The following is a 14425-nucleotide window of genomic DNA, read 5'->3' as shown; positions in this document are numbered from 1 at the left end:
TATATTGAAGAAAGGAATAATATACTTTTCTAGCACATATTTGAACTTTTTGCAGGAAATACTGGATATTGCCATGCTGTGTTACGTTCAATGTTCTTTTCTGTCATTTGATCATATTATTGTGGATTTCAATAACAGACAGTCCAACTTAATGAGTGCGCTGTGTTGGTATAGCTCTTATAATCCAGACAGTGGCCATATATTATTAAAATCAAAATTTATAGTAGAAAAGTAGGAAGATAAGTTGTGATATAAATGCAAGAGAGGATGGTATTGTCAATAAATTTACCTGTTAGAGTCAGATAGACTCTACAAGGTTAAAACAGAACGGATGGAATCACTCAATCAATACTTTATATTTGTTTTTGCAAAGGTAAGAAAAAGAGCATACTGCTGCAGAAGGGTAAGATGTAAATTAGGCAAAACCTGGTGAAAGGATAGCAACATTACTGCTGTAGAATGGTAAGGTGTACATTGGACAAAACATTGTGAAAGGATAGCAATATTGCTAGATATATTGAATGAAAACGTATGCATTATCAGTGGAACAAAGTATAGACTTTCAACTGATTATCTCCCCAAATGGGATGGTCAGGTTCCTAGAGGTGCTGTTGGTCAAGTGGTGAGGTACCCAAAGACTGAAGTCTGGTAACCAGTGTCCATTTCCAATGAGGTGTCATCCGAGGAATTTTGAAACTGCAGGCCAGCAAGCTTGACTTCAGTATTGAAGGTAGTTAGATGACATCAAACCTTCTAATTGTTTAATGAGTCAGCATCAGCCATACTTTTAACCAAGAAAAAATTGCCACTCGAATGTGTCTCTATTCTGTAACTGGATTCAAATTCAGACTAAGCAGAGGAAATCCACTGCATACGAAATATCTGTACTTTAGTAAGTGTTATTGCTTTCTGTGTCAAACATGGCTGGCATCGAGAAAAAGAAAAAAGTTGATGCAGGGGTATGATGGACAAAAAGGTAGCTCATCTATTACATTGCAAAGAGCAAATAACAAAATAAAAGGCATAGAAACAAGCAAACCAAACCACCTTAATCAAGAAACCAATAAGTGCTTTCGTCTACATAAGACTTTTTCAAACTGACATTTAACCCAGCTTTTAAAACACAGAAAAAGTTTGAATTACTAGAGTGTTGATTAAAGGTGTGTGATGAATGACATGACAAGTTAGCATAAGAGGTCACTACTGCTTTATGTGCTAAGGGTGCAGGGTTTGAAACTTATGTTCAAGCAATCAGTGAAGAGAATTAAGGTCGGGTGTTGCTAACAAGCTATTGTATAGTAATTTGTTTGCCTACTGTATGGCCATCAGCAGGTCTCTTAACAAAACAGTGCTTTGGGGGGATTTGGGAATTTGGGCTTTGCTCCTTAATAGTGTCCTGGACTCCATGATTAATAATGAACTGTGAACCTAAGAAACCATAGAGTAAATGTCTCAATCATCAGTACAAATTTTTGGTGTATTTCTTTAGAGGAAAACCCAGGGGCTGAAGAACTAAAGAATAATTGATCTGTTTACAAGTGTCATCACAACTGCCATGAAACTATTTTTTTTTTTTTTTTTGCATTGTTTTTGCTTTCTTTACCTGCAACTGCATTGTAGAGCTTATAGCCTTAACATGTTCTTCTTGCAAGTGATCAGTTTTGTTTAAAAAGTGGGCATGCAATAGCTGGCTGATGTCTAGACATATCACTGGTGTGACAACCCTCTACTGGACCAGAAATCAAGAAGCCTCAATCCTTACCACTGGCAACAGTGGAGGACATTCAGTGAGAGGATGACAGGTGCCCACACAGTATTTCCAGTATTTCCAGATGTATCTCTCTGCATCAAGTGCAATTTCCCTTAAGAGCACATAGAGACCACAGTCAGTCTGTGGCTGGTATCTTACTCCTTTTCCAGGGCCCAGTAAGACTCCCCACAGGCACAGCTATAGGGTTGAGATCTCAGCTGAGTGACCAAGCCATGACCTCCAGCACCTTCATGTCACTGCCCAAGTAGCTGACACAAACACACACACATACTTTGCAGTTTGATTTACACCTAAGCACACACACACACACACACACACACACACACACACACACGCACCTGGGAAACGCTGGCACAGATTAACTAGCTATGCCCCCTTCTACCCAGACTATAAACTAGTTATTGCTGCCACCAGTCACTCCTTATCAGCTACTTAGCCCTTAACAAAGGGTTTCCAATCTTACTGTGTAATATTAATACTAATACAAATTGTAGTTTGACCAAGAGCAAGGATCTTAGGAGTGGCAAACACACAGTGCCACCAAATAAATATGCAAGTACTATCAAAACTTAAAAATCTCTACACAGATCAGCCATCATGAAAGGTTGAAATATATTTAATAATAAATAATAAAAGAACAGGACAATATTGAATATATATATATATTCAAAGTGACATCAGACTTCAAAACCACAGGAAATGTTTAAAATATTTAAAATAACATTTCAGCATAGGCTCGCACAAATATAGAAAAATATCTAAACTAAGCTTCATTATACTCTTGACTGTATCTAAGAGAATTATACTGTAACCTAGGAACTTACTAGTAGATTAAGACAGATGTGGTGAGTGGTTCTTGTCAGGTCCAAGACCGAATAAAGAATGCCCTGTCTCACCTGATATTCTTCTCAAATTAATATCTAAATATTACTGCTAGGACAGCTTGCAGAATGATATCATTTCTGGTCATCTGACTTCTAGTTCCCAGGTCAAAACCCTCATTGCTAGAAGCTGGCAGCATTTAGCATTTACCTGTAAAAATATACAGACAAGGGCTTTTCCTCATATCTTTGACAGATGATGGAAGTCATAAAACAATTTCATTCCTTCATGCAACAAAAGTAAGTTAGTTCACTCCAAGGACAATACAGAGAGCTTCATAGCACAGACCCTGTGTCTCTAGCTGCTTTGAGGTAGCCTGTTTATTGTGTCCTATAAAGTAATTTAATTTCAGATATTTTTGTAAAGTTTGCTAGACTGAGGTTAATCTGGTGTATCCCCGTTTCCACTGTTAAAATAAATACATTTAAACAGTTACAATATTGTGTGTACATTTCTGTTCTCTTCCAGTAGGGCACACGGTGGATACATTTTAAATACAACACTTTTACAAATACCTTTTCAACACACACGTCTGTACAAGCAGTTTAATATACAAATGACAAACAGTTCTAATAATGTGTAACACAAGCATCTTATATAAATCATTTCAGTATTCACCAATGACATATAATTATTTACAAAAGTCCAGCTAGCTTTGCTGGCAGTAACTCCTTTCATCACAACTGGCTTTCAATGTATGATATAAATCACAAGCTTTCCTGTAAGTAGATCACCTACAGGCTCCAAAGTTCCAGGTAAAGAAGAGTGCAGCAGAGACACACTTCCGCGCTGTTCCTCAAAAAGAGGCAATTGAACATCGGCATATCATGCTTTACACTTAGAAATGTTCTCTCCCATCTCCTTGAATACTAACTGAACCCAGATCATCTGGCAGATGGGGTCTGCCTGCCTGTGCCACTGGGGATTTTATAGTTGCAGTATCTCATGAGGGTGTCAGACTCAAGGAAGGTCTCTATAAGATGGAGGCCCATTAACCAGAAAGCAATTAGCTTTTAATTTCTTCACTCATTTCCTGATTACCTATTCAATCCAGTATTGGGTTTTATGGAAGCCATATCCTGTTCATTCACTCAGTGAGTGAAAGACATAAACACAAACATACCAACACATGCACATGAACACTCACACACACACACACACACACACACACACACACACACACACACACACACACACACACACACACACACACACACACACACACACACACGCACACACACACACACACACACACACACATACATACACACACACACACACACACACACACACACACGCACACACACACACACACACACACACACACACACACACACACACACACACACACACACACACACACACACACACACTCATAGCCCCCATGTACACACACAAAATGAGCATGTTAACACAACTACGGGCAATTTAGAGGATGAAGCTACGTGGATAAAGCATAATATAGTAATGCGTAATATGATGTGGCACGCCATACTGTTAAACTTTTGATATTGGGCAGCTGATGGAATTCTCATACTGTGACACTTTTGATATTGGGCAGCTGATGGAATTCTCTGAAGTAGTGCAGTCAGCATCAGTATAAACAATTGATAGGGCTCTCTGGTACTGTAGTTGAGTTTGTTTTTGAATAGTCCATGAAATCTAATGAATGATGATGCTGTATATTAATATTGCACAAGTTCTATACTGGATGCACATGTTGCATACAGTAACACAACCAAAACTATATAAATTATTTTTTTATTATCACATCCTTTTGTTGTAACTGAATTGTGATAGATTTTATAGACTGAATAGTAGCTCTCAACTGTCCAGATTTTTGCAGACTGTCCAGATTTGTGCCTCATATTTTTGGTCTGTTCCATAGAAAATTTGCATTTTTCTTGCAAATCATTGAAGATTGAAGCCACTAAATGATGACATTTATTTGAGTTTCTGACTTCATGTCCTTAACAAAGTGCATACTAACACAAATCCTGTTATTCTAGCAACTTTCTAAGTTTCTAAGAATAATATTTATAATCTGTCCTATTTTGGGGCATTAGACACACCATTATTTTATGTTTTGTTCTGATTTTTTGCTCCAAGAGGTTGAGAGATATGGATTGAATGAGAGCCATGGACTTAAATAACCTTTGTAGTACTGAATTACCTGAACTGCACCTGGGACAATGGTATAAAGGGATAAAACCCTGATGGTGACTAAGAACATCAAGACTGGCTAATAGGTCCATAGATTAGTACTAGGCTAACTGCCGTTGTGAGCCATTTTAAGCTTAGCCAATTATCCCATATGTGAATCAAACCGTGGACCTTGTGTCTGTAAGGTAAATACCTTAGCTGGAGTCACTGGTGAGAGAAGGGAGTCACTGGTGAGAGAAGGGAGGATACTGAGTGATTAATACAGGCCTGCACATCCTGGTTAGAGAAATGGCAGTCTTGAAACATTGCAGTACAGACTTACATTGAAAACTGTGTCATTTAGCAAGTTCAGAGTAAAACCACAGAAATAACCCCCCCCCCCCCAACAATGTATAAGTTCTGTGGCAGGCAATGGACTATGAGGCTTCCACTAATTCAGACTACCACAGGAAAGGGTATAGGCCACCATTTCCAACCAATGAAAATGAATGGTCCAATCTAATCAGAGGAGGCCCAATGGTTGGCATACAATATGAAAAAAGCTAAATTGTTATTTTATCATCAATGCCCCATACTAATAATTTTAAATATAATTAATGTATGCCCATGAGTTTAAGGGTCCCAAGTTTTCCAAAAGAATAATATAGAAGAACATTAGTGTTTCACATTCTAAACAGATTGGAATGTCTTATATTTCAATTACTCTAAAAATGTCTGAGACATACTACTGAGGCCTTAAACTCGTAACATCGCAATCACAACACTTGTTATATTTTTTAGATCTGTTCCTGGTTTTGTGCTGCTATGTTTTTAATAATATACTTGCTGAATTTGTGATTTTGTATATTTTTTCATTACCAGCATAACTGATGTTACCATATTTTAGAAATGAAAGATATAAACAGGAAATTGATAGCAAAGCCTTTATTCTTTTTTAATCAAAATGACTGCACCTAAGTGGGGGTGTAGAGGTTTCAGCTTACTGATACTCTGAAATGCCTTGCAAGGTTTATAAAGTTAAGGTCATGAACTTGAATTAAATGTTGTAAAATACCTGAGATCACAGACCTGGAAGAATCTGGTTAGGAATTAAAAACAAGTGCATAACCCTGTTTTGTCTTATTAACTTCCTGAGCATTATAAGGTTTCTGCATGTTTACAAACAAAGGTTTGTACTATAGATTCCATTCATTGTGGCAAAATCTGAAGTTACAGACCACAATAATGCAAACCAACTAAGAACCACACTCGCGTTTTGTCACAGGGTTCTTTCTTCTTCTTTCGGCTTTTCCCGGTTAGGGGTCACCGCAGTGGATCACCTGTCCACTCATGATTGGCAGTGGAGTTTTACAGTGTCGAGTTGCCAGCCCGGCACCCAACCTTCCACAGAAGGCACACACACATGCACACTCACACCTAGGGCCAATTTAGAGTGCCCAATCCACCTACAGCATTTTGTCACAGGGTTAATTTGTTAAATTGACAAGGAGACTGTCATATGACACTGATACTAATTTACCTGTTTCTGCATTACTCAGTTGAGATTTTCTATAACATGTCAATACACACTATAGAGACAAATACATATTTACACTTTAACAGCATAGAAAGTGTTTTGTTTTCCCACCTACCTGGCTTACCTCAACTTTTTGGATGAAGCTGCTTCACAAATAAGAAACATGTCACTCTAGGTCAGACCACTTGTTTCAGAATTCAGTGATTTTTACCATAAATAAAAAGTTGTATAGAATGTGGTGTGTGTGTGTGTGTGTGTGTGTGTGTGTGTGTGTGTGTGTGTGTGTGTGTGTGTGTGTGTGTGTGTGTGTGTGTGTGGTAATGTTGTAATTAGGTTTCAGTGGTCACTTCTACATATGAACAAATGTTTGTTCTATCATGGTTCAGTTGCTGCATCAAACAGTGAAGAGAGCTTGAACGTTCTTGTTTGCCCTTAGAGTTATTGAATAAAGACAGCTACGTTTTAGACATTTTCCAAAGATCTAATAATGTCTTAGCCTCCTTAGAGCAAGCACTCTCTATTCTAAATCCAAAAATATGGGACATATTTGCCTCAAATATTAGGAACAGCGAACCAACTTCAGAGATCTGAAACAAGCGTTCAGCTCACTCAGAAGAAAGAATTTTTGCAGTTTCTTACAAATGAACTTTCCCTACTTCCCATTCAACTGTTTATGTAATTCCACAGCTTCACATTGTACTCAATTAATCCAGCAATCATAATTTACAACTCCCAGTTGTATTTTGCAATGTAGGACTGCTTCTCCTTGCTTGCTAGTACTTAACACATTAATAAGATACATGTTCTCTCTCCCCCTTTCAAAATTGCACTGTTTCTCTCCTTTGTTTTAACTACTATGTCTGGCTGTTATGGTATGATAATTACCTTGAAAGTGGGTTTCTGTAGAGTTTGTCTTCCACTATACACATTACTTAACCATTTTTCACTGTTTCAAAGTTTATTTTTTATTTTTTATATAGTGTAAACATTTGACAATCGTCCGAATGTAACCTTTCACTACTCTTTTGGGTGGTGGTTGAATTGGATCCTTTGTTATCAGTCCACTACTCATTTTATGAAATAATTAAATACAATTGACCAATACAATCCATCAGCTTTCTGATACAGTTGCATATATAGGTTCACAGGTAAGTACTAGGCTATCTGCCCTTGTGGACCATTTTATGCCTAGACAATTTCCCAAAGGTGAGAATCAAACTCTGTACCTTGTGCCTATGAGGTAAATACCTTAACCATTATACCAACCATGAGCTTAACCTCATGGAGTACAGGATTAATGGCCTGATTGTTACACATACAGCATGAATTTATGTAGCAGCTGGTTTCTGGAAAGATTTAGCAGGGGTGGATAGAAGTGAGGGGCTGATGGCATCATGTTCATCCTGGAGAGAAGAAGGAGGTTGGACCTGTTGAAGTACAGATACCTAGCACATGCTGAGTACATATTAGTCAACAGGTGGACATCACCAGCGGCTGGAGCCTGATGGGATGTGGGCTCCTGTGATTGATTTGCTTATTCATTTCCTCCATAAGCTGAGAGCCAGTTGTCCACTGGATAACAGTTCTGCAGTGCAAAACAAATGCAGTAATTTTGCTTCTTTCATAGTCACATTTAGAATCTTTCCTGGCAGCCAGGGCTCTGTTTTAACCTCATTATAAAGACATATCCCATTGGATAACCTAGAGTCCAGTTAATGTACTTTGTAGTTAAAAATGGATGGGGCTAAAACCTGTTACATTGGACTATACACTGGACTACCCAAAGAAAAAAAATAAAATCACTGCATTTGCAAGACGTTCTTTCTACTTTGTACGTGCATTCATGGCATATGGATATACATACATGCATCCAAACAAACATAATGATATCAATAAATACATATCTGTATATAGGAGTATATGCATGCATGCATATCTATACAAACATGAACATACACATATGAGCATCTGAATGCATGCATCCACACATTCTTGCAAAAGAAGCCTGTGAAGCTGCTGTCATGGCAGAGTGACAATTACAGAACAGCACTCAGCTATGCCACTACATCAGCTTCACAGCTTCTTTTGCAACCCCTCAGTAACCCTTATGCTGAGTTTTGCTGATTGGTATCAGCACAGAATGTAATCACGCGGGACCAGCCTGACTGCTGAGTATTCTTTGGAATGTAAATAAAAAGTCCTACAGGCCTTCTTTGATGAATGATATCTGCAGGCAGGTGAATTTTTTCACAGTAAGACAACTGCCAGATTTTCTTTGATTGATTTATAAGATATGATAATGTGCTACTGATAGCAAATGAGGAAGATTCACCTTTACTAAAAGAGTGATAAAACATTTTATATATAGATATGTATACAATTATTATTATTTTTGTTGTCAACAGGATGTGCACCTTTGTTCTGCCAGAAACTTTTAAAACATAATCCAAGCCACTCAAAGAAATAAAGTACCACATTAACAAAAAAATTCAATTCCATTCAGTAATACCCAACAGGAACATGCATTTTCTACATTAAATTTTAAGAAGTCTTAGTTCACATTAGTTAATTTACTCATTCTAAAAAGTGCATTCAGGCTTGTAGCCCTTCCAGTAGATCCCATCCATATTATTTTTCCACACATTTTAGCTCCTCACAGCTGACTAACAACTGCTCTCAGGGACATTTCTACTCATCCACTATGTCTACTGAATTTGACTTAGCCTCCCGAGACTATGTTTGGACCCTTGGGGAGATCAAGGCTTCCTGGAGTGGTAGCATTTCTGTCTTATTCATAGCCCCTGTGCATGCCTGTACTATGTCAGGGGTTGGTGTACAATGATCTCTAAGGCATAATGCCCATACCTCCACTGTAATTCAGAGTTCTGCCACTCTACAGATGACAACCCCACCCCTGCACATCCCAGGACTCTATCTGAGTGCGCATACCCCCCTACTGCCCTAGCATGGGCATTTCCATCTTTCCTGGTTGACCACCAAGCACCCATGCCATTCATCAAACTTTGGTCACGTGGGCCATAGCTAGGGCTTTATCCCTCTACACCACCAATGCAGGCTATGTCCTTCTATATTACTGCAGTGAAAGCAAGTAACACGCTTATAAAGTTCTAAGACATGGGTTTGCTCCAAAGAATAAACATATTCTGCGAAAACATGGCCCTTACCAGAAAAAAGAGATGACAGATTAATAGGAAATGACAGCATTTGCATTTACTTTGTAAAGATGCCAGAGACTGCATGCAGGTTATACAGGTGTACAAGACAACTTTTTTCATCAAGAAAGGAATGAGGAAACTTAAAATAAAGTCAAGAAGGAGTCAGATTTATGTGACAGACTGACACACACACACACACACACACACACACACACACACACACACACACACACACACACACACACACACACACACACACACAAAGACTGAGAGAAACAAGTCCAAGTTGGCAGTTCTTCAAAAACAATGACTAACATCTGCAGCTGCCAGGTTGTTGATATAAATATGATACCTTTTGAAAAGAACTGACTACAGAACATATAAAGCGATGATGCAGCAGGCAGAGATTATACACCTACTGTCTTACAGAAAGTACTTCTACATTTCTCAGTTGTCCCCAAGGAGTTGCAAATGCCTTGGATAGTACTCCAGAATTTTATGGGGATAGCCGTTTTTAGCATCAGGCATATGATGACTTTTTAGGGAACCCATACTTAAATAGAAGGCTAGGGTTATATAATGAACACATTCTGCATGACATGTGACTGGTAGGGGACATCTGCTGACTGCTGAGTGAAAAGCTAAACTATCTAAATTTAATGGGAATGTGCTAAACGATTTATAATACGTCCTCATAATTAGAAATTTCATGCTCTGACACTCATGGGAAAGTGACAAGCAGCTCTGAACAGATTCACCTGAAGCCAATACTTCTAAGTCAGGTTCCTCATAGTTAGCAGAGTACATAAAGATGAAACTGCAATTTATTAGAGATGTTATTTCACAGGGCTGCATTATGAATTCTTGCTACTACAAAGCTCACACAACAGTAATCAAAAGAGCCCATAAGTGATAGGTTCATAGGTTCATAGGTTCATAGGTTCATACTAGTCTATCTGCCCAAGGACATTTATAAGCCTAGCCCATAGTTATGTGGCTTTCACCACCCCTTTAGTTTGAATAAAAACTATGCCTATCATTTTGCTGTGCCTCTGTCAAGCAGTGACACTGAAGTAATCCCTGGGGTATATCTGCGATCTCCCATCCATTGGTCAAGATTCCTCTTGAACAAGGCCAGCGAGGTGCTCTGCCTCACATGTACCGGGATTTTGTTCCACAGCACAGGGAGTCTCTGGGTGATGAATCTGTCCCTCCAGCATGTTCTATTTATAACCGTGTCAAGGTTTAAGTCTCCCGCCCTTGTGGTTCTGAGGGATCTAGATTTTTTGAGGTGAAGCATATTCATCAAATCTGGGTTTGACATGGCCTTATATGTCAGGCACAGGTCATCTCTGAGCAAGCGGTATGAGACTGAATAGAGCTGGAGTTCTTTCAGTCTGGCAGCATAAGACATATTTTTGAGACCCTTTATCCTTTTGGTGAGGAACTTTTGGGGCCTTTCAAGCTGCAGCAGGTGTCTGGTCAGATACATTCCGAACGGGCCATTGTACTCAATCATAGGTCTAATGAGTGATGAGTACAGGGGGATGATGACCTCCCTTGATCTAGATGTGAATCCCTTCATGATCAGGTGGGTGATATAGAAGGTTTTCCTAACTACTTTAGCAACATGAGTGTCAAACGAAAGGCTACTGTCAACCTGGGTCCCCAGATCCCTGATGACTTTTTCTGTGCTCAGTGGATTGCCACCTATATGGTAGCTAGGGGTAACCTTGTTTTTCCCAAAGGGTATGACTATGCATTTTTAGGCGTTTAACTTCAGGCCATGGCTCTGGCACCAGTTATCCGTTTCTGTGAGGCCCTTCTGGAGGATATCTGTGTCAGATGTGTTTTCGACTATGGCACCCAGTTTGCAGTCATCTGCAAACTTTGTCAGCCATAACCCTCCTGTGTTTGCTTGTACTTCAGAAAAGTAGATGCCGAACAAGAGTGGACCCAGGACTGAGCCCTGTGGGACACCACTTGTGACAGGCTTTGAGTCTGACATGGCTCCAGCAACTCTGACCCTGTGGGTTCTGTCACTTAGCCAGTTTGCAACCCATCTTGTGATGTATGGGTTTACATTCAAGCTGATGAGTTTTTCGATGATACCTGAGTGGGGTATTGTGTCGAAGGCCTTTGCCAGGTCGAGGTAGGCTGTATGGACTGCCTTTCCCTCATCAATGGCCTTGGTGACTGTCTCGAAAAAGTCAACCAAGTTTAAGAGGCAGGATCTGCCTTTGACAAAGCCAAACTGGGTTGGATCCAAAGTCTGCAAGTTCCCTATGTCTTTATTTATGAGTTCCATTATGATCCTCTCCATGGCTTTGCAGATAAGGCTTGTCAAGCTAATGGGGCGGTAATTTCCAGGGTCTGTGGAGGCACCGCCCTTATGAAGTGGGACCACAGTCGCCGTGCGCCACTCCTTGGGTACGTATCCTGAGGTGAGGCTAAGATTAAACAGCTGTCCTAACTGTGGGTTTAATTCCTCATTGAGTTCATGAAGCACACAGCCGGGGACACCATCCGGTCCCATGGATGCTGTGTTTTTTGCCTTAGTGAGGGCAGTTCTCACCTGGGCGTTGGAGATGTTTGGGGGGCTACAATCCTCTGGAATAGATATCTCTTCTTTTGGGGGGGAGGGGTGAGAAGTTTGCACTGAACCTGTCATCCAGTATGTTGGCAATGTGTGTAGGTTCAGTAATTTTCAAATCATTTTGAACTAATTCTGAGCATATATGGGAGTTTCCTCCTAAGTTTCTAACATAGCTAAAGAAGGCCTTATGATTGTCTTTAGAGTCCTTGGCGATTTTTCTCTCAAAATTTGCCTTGGATGATTTTATGAGAGCTCTTAGTTTTTTACTTATAATGATCAAAGGTGTCTTACTTTTCAAGGATTTTGCTCTATCTTGTAGTAGCTTCCTCCTTTTGTTGTAGAGCTTGTTTATGGCTGGGGTCCACCAGACTGGATGCTTGCCTTTGGTACAGAGAGTCTTAGTTTTGTTTGGGATTGCCTGATCCATGCAGTCCTGTAGGTGCTGGTAGAAGGCATTTGTAAGTGATTCAGTGGTTTGAGTAATGTTTACCACTGGCTCAGGGGCCTTAAAGGAGACCACACTAGTTTTTAGAAGTGTGAAATCGGCTTTTGAGAAGTTTTTCACTGTGGTCTTTTTGGTTCAGGTGGGGACGGGATGAGGACCTCCAGTGAGATTAGTTTATGATCTGATCTCACCAGTGAGGGGTATACTTCCGGTGTTGAACATTTTGATCCCATGTTCGTGATGATGAGATCAAGTATGTTTTCTCCTCTTGTGGGGATGGTGACTAGTTGTTCCATGGCATTTGAGTTTATGAACTCCAGGAATCTTTGGGTTAGAGTGTTCAGGCTTGTGTAGTGTTCCCAGTCTATATTAGGGTAGTTGAAGTCACCTAGTATGATGGTGTTTGGAGATACATTTATCCCTCCAATGTTTTCAGGAAGGCCATGTGAGGTTCCTGAGTTTGAGAGGGTGGCCTGTAACATGCTACAAATTGCAGAGCAGTCTTGCCTATGGTTAATTGCACCTGGATGGTCTCCGATGCATCGTGCGTTGCCACCAACCTTGAGGTGTGGGTGTCCTTTATGAATATGGACACCCCCCCTCCTTTCTTGGTGTTGTCCAGATTTTGGGGCCGGAACGCATGATATGAGGTGAAACCTGTTAGTGCTGGGGTGCTCTCAGGAGCCTTGAACCAGGTTTCTGTCACAGCACAGACATCGATGTTCTCCATATTGAGAAGGGCCTCGAGTGCGTGCATCTTGAGATTGAGACTTCTGGCATTGAGCAGCATTACCCTTAGTTTTTTTCCTTTTTGGTGTTCTAGGGTGGTAGGTTTAGAATTTGAGCCTTGCCTAAAAAAGGCACTATGGGGGTGGCAAGAGCCTTTGCCAATATCCGGAAGCCCAGGGGTGACAGGTGCAAGCTGTCCCTTGCGACGCAGCATGGCTTGTCCAGCATGTCATCCCAGGCAGACAGACATTGGATCCCCTTTGAATGACACCAGAATTTAAGCCAATTATTAAATCTGATCATCTTATCACTGTATTGTGGCATCATTCTAGGTGAAGGTAGGATACTGCTCAAGGTCAGGGTCATACCTGCCTGGGCTACATAATCAGAGAGCTCCTTGATGTCCCTTTTCATGTAGTCCAAGGAGGTACATCTCAGGTCGTTGACACCAGCGTGGAGAATGACTGAGTCGTACTTGTACCTGCTGTTGAGAGACCTGAGTGCTTGCGTTATGTGGCGGATTCTAGCGCCCAACAGGCAGCTTACTGTGACCTTCTCCTTACTCAGTCTCGTGAGCGGGATGTCAGTGTGTCTGACTATGGAATCACCAATGACAAGTGTGTCTGGCATTTTGTTTGGCCTTAAGGGCTGTGACTGTTTGATACTCTGACTGTGTGGTCTATGTGTTTCATGTGTTGGGTCGTGAGGTGGTAGTTGTTTGGGTGTCTGCTTTGGTGGCCTCTGCTGTTTTGGTAAATTTTTGATCAGAGCCTCCAAGTATGTCTTTGTGTGAGTATGTGTATGATTTGAAGTTGTGATGGTACCATGTGTGACTGGGTATGTATTGTGTGTGGTTACCTTCTCCTCCTGTCTGGTCTTGCCAGTCCTATGTTGAGAGAGCTCAGCCTCCAGTTTGGCCGTATAGTTGCATCTCTCGCATGTATTTGTGTTTTGTGGGAGAAGGAGAGGATTGTCTGTGTACATGAGGCAATTGTAACATTGCCTCAATATTCCCAGGTTCACCAGTTGAGCTGGAGAGGACACTAGCAACTGATCCCTCGATATACTAGAAGTAGTAGATAAAGAGACTTTCAAAGGACTCCGGGGGAAGTGGGTTTTAGGCTGGTGGGGTACTATCTATAATAAG

General features: G+C 40.5%; 1 protein-coding gene across 4 annotated transcripts in view; it reads left to right on the top strand.

Annotated features, from left to right (window-relative positions):
- The window catches only part of GRHL3 (grainyhead like transcription factor 3), a 154402-nt gene that overhangs the window by 110547 nt on the left and 29430 nt on the right, over window positions 1-14425 (top strand). The gene's annotated exons all lie outside the window — the stretch shown is intronic.

The sequence above is a fragment of the Protopterus annectens genome, chromosome 1.part1, assembly GCF_019279795.1.
Source record: "Protopterus annectens isolate FY-2018-M chromosome 1.part1, PAN1.0, whole genome shotgun sequence".
NCBI classification, from domain to species: domain Eukaryota; kingdom Metazoa; phylum Chordata; order Ceratodontiformes; family Protopteridae; genus Protopterus; species Protopterus annectens.
Note: the sequence above shows the minus strand (reverse complement) of the source record. Positions and strands in the feature narration are given on the sequence as shown.